Genomic DNA, 7089 nt, shown 5'->3' with positions numbered 1-7089 from the left:
CCAGATGATATAAATATAAACGTGGTGACAAATTAAAGGAAAACCCAGCACCTTTGACCCTTGCAATGAGGGGATCTGAGCAGCTCTGAGTGATCGCCTTCATCTCATGATGAAAACATTTCCATTCTGGTGGTGGTGGTGGTTTCTTCTAGGATGAAAATCCCCGCGTCTGAACCCAGCGGAACACCTATGGGACTGTGGGAGATTTTATGCTCACATGTCAGACAGCGCTTTCATCATCAAATACCAAAATGTGGGAGCATCCCTTTGCTCTGTGGAGATCAGGGACTGGTGGCACGTGCCGATTCCTTTCTGTTGGCTTTTCCTTTAATTTGTCATATATATATATATATATATATATATATATATATATATATATATATATATATAAACACACGTTTTATCAAAAAGTTTAATCTTAGCCTATTTTTCATGTACTACTTTTATTTAAAATAACAGACCCCCTCAGACCCTCGAGTTTGCGTCTGTCAGGAAAAGCCCACTGACGATCAAAGACTTCATGGACTGATGTGAAAACATCCATAACCGATAAAAAAGACAGACTTGTTACTCTTTTAACCCCTCACCTGAAAGATGAGGATATACTTACAAACCTGCAACCTAAAAGTTAAGGGTTATATCCGACCTTTATAGCGTTAGTAACCATTATCGGGCCATTAGTTAACATGCAGTAAATTGCAAATAACTGTCAGATATTGAAAGTTCCAAGTGTTCTGGAAAAAAAAAAAAGATCGCTAGAGCACTTACTCACTGGACTTTTTCAGGCCCTTTTATGATTCAAGTAAGATAAAAAAAAAAAGCCCAAGCGGTCATTTTGAGGCTTAGGTGTTTAAGGGTTAAATATGATCATTTTTCCAGCAGGGATCACGCAAAGCAAACATTTTTTATTACACAAACCACCAAAAAACGTGATGTTTCCCGTCTGTTAGAACATGCCAAATACAGAACATTTGAGCACCATTTCACCTTTGCCTATTCTTTATATGGCACTAAAACTGAATTGGAACAAAAATAATCCAACCTCCTTTACAAAACATTTTCATAAATTGTCGGTGTTTAAATACTGACCTATATGCCTTTCTTTTAATGTCCTCTATTTTGTGCTTTTTGCTGGGGTACCCATATGGACCCTTTCAAGCAATTTTCGGATGGGCTGCTTTGGCCTCCTTTTCTGTGGACCACTTGTGATCTGAGGTCTGGACTCAAATAATCTGAAGTGGACATCCAATTACTCCCCCTTTCTCTGAGCCCTCTGCTGTCATTCAGTGAGTTTAGTTGAATATCCATCTCCGGGAAGCTCTTGACGCGTCTCCAGCGGTCCTTCCATCACACGCCTGATTACACCGAAAACGAGAGACTGACCGGGACTAAACAAACAAGAAGAATAGCGACACATATCCGCCTAATGGTCACCATTTAACTCCATTCATGGGCTCTCCATTATGTCCGCACGGTCTTTGAGGACGGGATTATAGGAAGCCTCGGTGACAAAGGTCAGAGGGCCGACCGACACTCCCACACCTCCGTGACCTACTCTGATCCCACGACCCCGGCACCAGCAGCCCCCCGACCCGTCTCACCCTCCGCGCTGGTTAACCGGCTTTGTCCCGGCGTGTTTTCTGCTGCATCACTCACGCACATCACAGCAGGCTGAACCGGTCAGAAGATGGAGAGGGGGACCTTATTATGCCTCAGTAAGACTCAGCAAAGAGGCATCAATAATACACAAAGAAAACAACTTATGGCAGTTTCCTTTAGAAGCCCTCTGTTTAAAAACCCACTTTTTCCCCCTTTTATGGCATTTTCACTCTTATTTTTTGTTGTGAAGATCTTCCTCCTCTTTGAATATGCTGTATATTCAATTACTCTTCACATTTTTATTTTACAAATTATTTTCATTTAAATTTTTTGTTTGAAGCAGATATAGGCTCTGCAATTTGTGTCCTTCTCTGTTCAATTTTAAATATAATATAGAATAATAATATAATGTTCTTAATATGCCTTTCAATTCTAATCCTTTTGTGCTGAATCAAATGGCAGCAACTCAAAGCATTTAGGCATGTAGACATGGTCAAGGCGACCTACTGAAGTTCAAATAGAGTATCAGAATGGGAAAGAAAAGGGATTTGAGTGACTTTGAGTGTGATTTTGAACAGTCCTCTAGAAGAAAATGCCTTCTTGATGCAAGAGGCCAGAGGAGAATGGCCAGACTGCTTCCAGTTGATAAGACCTCAAACAACCACTTGTTACAACCAAACAATTGCAGAAGAACATCTTTGAATGCACAACACATCAACCCTTGAAGCAGATGGGCTACAGCAGCAGAAGAACACACTGAGGGGCCACTCCTGTCAGCTAAGAATGGGAAGCTGATGTTCCAGTTCACACAGGGTCACAAAAATTGGACAACAAATATTGGAAAAATGTTGCCTTGAGTTCTGTTGCACTTTTCAGATGTTAGGGTCAGAGTTTGGTGTAAACAACATGAAAGCATGGCTCCATCCTGCCTTGTATAAACAGTTCAGGCTGGTGGTGTCGTAGTAGTGAAGAGGATATTTTCTTGGCACACTTTGGGCCCCTTAGTACCAAGTGAGCATCATTTAAACACCAGCATAACAAAATGCCAGTATAATACACCCTGTCACAAAGCTCATCTCATCTCAAACTGGTTTCTTGAACATAACAGTGAGTTCACTGCACTCAGATGGCCTCCACAGTCACCAGATCTCAATCTAATAGAGCACCTTGGAGATGTGGTGGAATGGGAGATTAACATTATGGATGAGCATCCACCAAATCTGCAGCAACTGTGACGCTATCATGTCAATATGGATGATCAATGCCACAAAGAATTAAAGCCGTTCTGAAGGCAAAAGAGTCCAACCCAGTACTAGTATTTAATTCAGACTTAGCTGCACCGATGCAGCATAGAATGCAAGAATAAAAAGTCAAACATTTGAAAAGTTCATTTTTGTGCAGCCTTGTACAGCTAAGACGACAGAAGACGTTTGCTGCATGTGAAGACTTTGGTTCAAGTGGTTAGGTGCTGCACTTCAGCTGCCCTCAGGCCCGCAGGGCACAAACACATAAAAGCATTTTCACCTGTCCCAGGAGTGAACCCTACCTGCTAACCTTACTTTGCATGCTGGGACAGCAGCACCTCTGACCCCAGCACTGTGCTCATGGTCAAAATCCAGTTTTTCCAGCATTTATGGACCGACGCTTCTAGGTTGCACGACAAACAAACTGATGCAAATATGTGTGCGTGCATGTGTCTGATTACCTGAGCAACTGAAATTACTGTGTGTGTTTGTTTAAGGCATGTTCAAAAAAGATGGGTGGCCAGGTGCAGCAGGAACAGGGCACATTTCTGAACGACACAGAGAGTAACAGTCAGGGTGTCAGAGAACGTCTGAGTGTGCAGCTGTTTGATGAACTTATCTCTTCTATCTGTTTGGTTACTGAGGTGCATCTCTGTGCTTGAAGCTCTATATATGACCACACTGGTGCCAGTAAAGAACAATTTTAGACGTATATTTATCATCATTCATGTTAGCAGTCAGTAAAGGACGACCTCTTTAGATGTGGCATCCTGTATTTTCTTGCATTGCCATATAGTTTTATCACAGTATTTATATTTTATATTGTCTATATGAGTCTATATCTCAATATTACACTGAAGTAGTATTATGTATGGTGTTATCCAGTGCATCATAGATGATTTAAACATATTTAATTAATGCAAACCTGCTGCAATTTATTCTTTTGAATTCACTTTTACAGAATTATTGTAAAGCCATGGCTTTGCAATAAATATGCAGGCTTTCTTACATGTTTCTTTACACTCTAAACAAAATTTTATTTTATTTATTTTATTTTATTTTTTTCGGGGGGGGGGGGGGGGGGGGGGGGGGTCACCTGGTTTTTCACTATCTAGTGAAACATGGCCTGGAGTGTGAATTTATACTTATATGACTGTATTATGTGTTTTTGGAAAGCTGGTTTTGACATGTATAAGCTTTTATTACTGTTGTTCTTGCATTATATACGGCATAAAGTCATGCATCTTGTTTTATCTCATGCATGGTATCATATCAAGGTACCTAAATGGATAAAATCTCTGCACTGTTGCTCTGTCAGTGAGATTGCAGTCTTTGCAGATCTCTTGCAGTGATATGACTGCAAGAAATATACAACCTATTTCTACAGCAGAACGTAGAAATAGGTTGTATGTCTGTCCTCTGCTTGTCTTCAGCAACCTGTCTTTGTTGTATTTGAAAACACAAACACATTTTATCTGTGGGAGAAAAGCAGCCTTCGCTCAATGAGACATTTTATTTAGGTTAGTTTTGAAATGGATTTTCAGCGTCATGACAGTTTCCCCCCTCTTTGATTAAACTATAACGTCTGTGCAGTGAAAAAAAGAGAAATCACTGAACTTCCTCCTTTTTTTTGTTTATAAAGCAGATGCCGCGGTCTCATCAGCGCCTCACGCTCAGAGCAAATGAAGTGGCACTCTTTCCTCAGAGCTCGTCTTCGGTGATCGGTGACATTATAAGAATGAATCCTCCTTGTCTTTCCCTGCTCTCATTATCCGAAGGTGTTGAATGGCAAAAAGGGAGGCATGACTGATGGCTGCCTGGGACCTTGTCCTCCCACACTCTCACTTGTTAGAGGCGGTGGGGGGAGAGGAGAGAGGAGAAGCGGGTGTAATTTCAGGGTTCAGGTTTCACCTTGCGGTCGTTGCGGGAGGAGGGATGGACGAGAGAAGGTGGGGATTGTGGGAATGATGCGAGGATAAAGAGCAGAGAGGGAGTCCTGTGGTTAGCCTGACCACTCCCAAATGCATCTTTCTCGTTTGTTATACCCATTTCTGTTGGCCCTGCTGATCATTTAATCCTGAGCTCCTGCCTCCTCCTCCTCTTCTTCAGCTATTCTGAGGAGGAAGAAGACAACAGAGGAGGGACTGCAGAGATGATTGGAGGCTTCACAAGTATACCATAAGAAATGTAATTAAAGCCTCACAGTTAATTGGCTTTTTACATGATAAAGCACAATCTTCGCATACATAAGTGAAAGCCTCTTATGGCTGCAGGCCTGCCCTATAGCAAAACAAACATACAGCTCATACATTCCCTTTGTGGCTGAATTTTCAGAGCTAATCATCTTAAGTTTAATCTGAATTTGTGGTTGCTGCCACAAAGCAGCACTTCCCATCCAAAAAGTCCATGAATACCCATGAAGTTGAGGAATTAGATGGCTTGGTTAAATATTAGTTGGGTGAATGCTTTTTTTTGTACAGTCTGCTGGATCTAATGGTCTCAGTCAGCGGTGAAGAGATTTTCCTTCCTGACAGGAGATTTGTAGTTGCAGTCCATGACTATGAGCCTGAATCTCTGGACTGATCGAATCCCCTTCTCTTTTTCCTTGAATCACCGGACCTTAAATTCAAAAGTCTGCCACTTCTCTGCAGAAGATATTCAACTGTCAGCTTTGCATAACAGTGGAGATTTATAAAACACAAAACAGAGCTCACACGGGAGCCGTTTCCCTCCGCTCAGATTAAATACATTAAAGTTGCATGGACACTCCTGCATAGAGTCAACTGTTCTTGTTAAAATAAAAGGTAAATTAAATGACTGAATGAATGAATGCACGTTACCACAACTCACAATAACTGGCAGGCAAAGTTGAAAATAAACAATTAAGTGAATATAAGATGCCATGGGGGATTTTAGTAACAAACCACCAGATGTTTAGTACATCTCAACTGAAACTTACACTAACCAAACTTATCAGCATTTCTGTCATCCAGGCTCTGACCTCGGGGCCCCAAACACGCAAAGAGGTGTGTTCAGCAATTTTTATGTTGCCCACAAACTGCTCAAACAAGTCCAGAAAGACAGCTGAACAGTAACAAGTGTAGATCTAGAAAGCAAAACTATACTAAAAATCTCAGATACCTTCTCATTGTGTCAATAAATCTTACAGTTTTCAGACAACAGCTGTTTATATATATATATATATATATATATATGTGTGTGTGTGTGTGTGTGCGCACAGCATATCAACTTCCCCTGTGACTCTGTTGGTTACTTGTGTCTGTCCCGCAGCGTCCTCTTTTAACTTCCACACCAACAAAAGCTTTCCCTTTCTGAGCTGAGACGACTATTAAATCTCAAAGTCCACATTACTACCGCCCAGGGACACACACTGGTCAGAAAATAAATACACACACACACACACACACACACACACACACACTGGGAGCCATGTTGAATTTTTCAAGCACTGTGATTGGCTGGTCTGGGGGCTGACATTGACCTGTGTAGATAGGTGTGGACTGCAGAAGACAAAGGGCACATATCCACTTGCTGCACCGTGTTCTGCTCTGGATCACCTTACATAATTGGGATCATACGAGCACCAAATGGTGGCTGCAGCAGCACCAAACAGTCATGCAGAGCAGAGTTTACCTGGAGAGATGTTACCTGTCACCTGTACTGTCCTCCCTCCTTGTTACCCCCCCACCCCCACCCCCCACCCGTCTCTGTGGAGAGAAACAGACAAACTGAGTCATCTGGATCCAAAGAGGCTTCTGTCTTCACTTCCTCCTTATTTGCCATAACACAATGGTAATTGGTAATAGTGGGCGTGTGTGCATCTGGTGCAATAACCCCCCCCCCAATCAAACCCCACTCCTCCTCTTCATCTTCCCAGCCCCCCACCTTGTTGAAAGCTCATTAAAAGACCTGCTGTTAATGAGCTAGAGGGATCATAGAACTTCATTTTCATTAGTTGGGGGGGGGGGGGGGGTTAAGGCCAGAGATGCTGGTGCAGAGGTTTTTATGCCCTTAAAATGGAGTCAGCAATTATCCCAACCCCTTGACACTCCCCACCCATCCTGCTCTGCCTCCTAACATGCCCACAAACAATAACCAAACTGCCATCCACCCCCCCACCCCACCGCCCTCTCTCCACACCATCTCTAATTTTGTATCCTGAGAAATCCTGGTCACCCGTGTCCCATCACAGCTCGCTGCCCCCACTGCACAATCTGTGGCGTGA

Source organism: Archocentrus centrarchus, chromosome 13 (genome assembly GCF_007364275.1).
Source record: "Archocentrus centrarchus isolate MPI-CPG fArcCen1 chromosome 13, fArcCen1, whole genome shotgun sequence".
Classification (NCBI taxonomy): domain Eukaryota; kingdom Metazoa; phylum Chordata; class Actinopteri; order Cichliformes; family Cichlidae; genus Archocentrus; species Archocentrus centrarchus.
The sequence above is the reverse complement of the archived record's forward strand: the minus strand, read 5'-3'. Positions refer to the sequence as shown.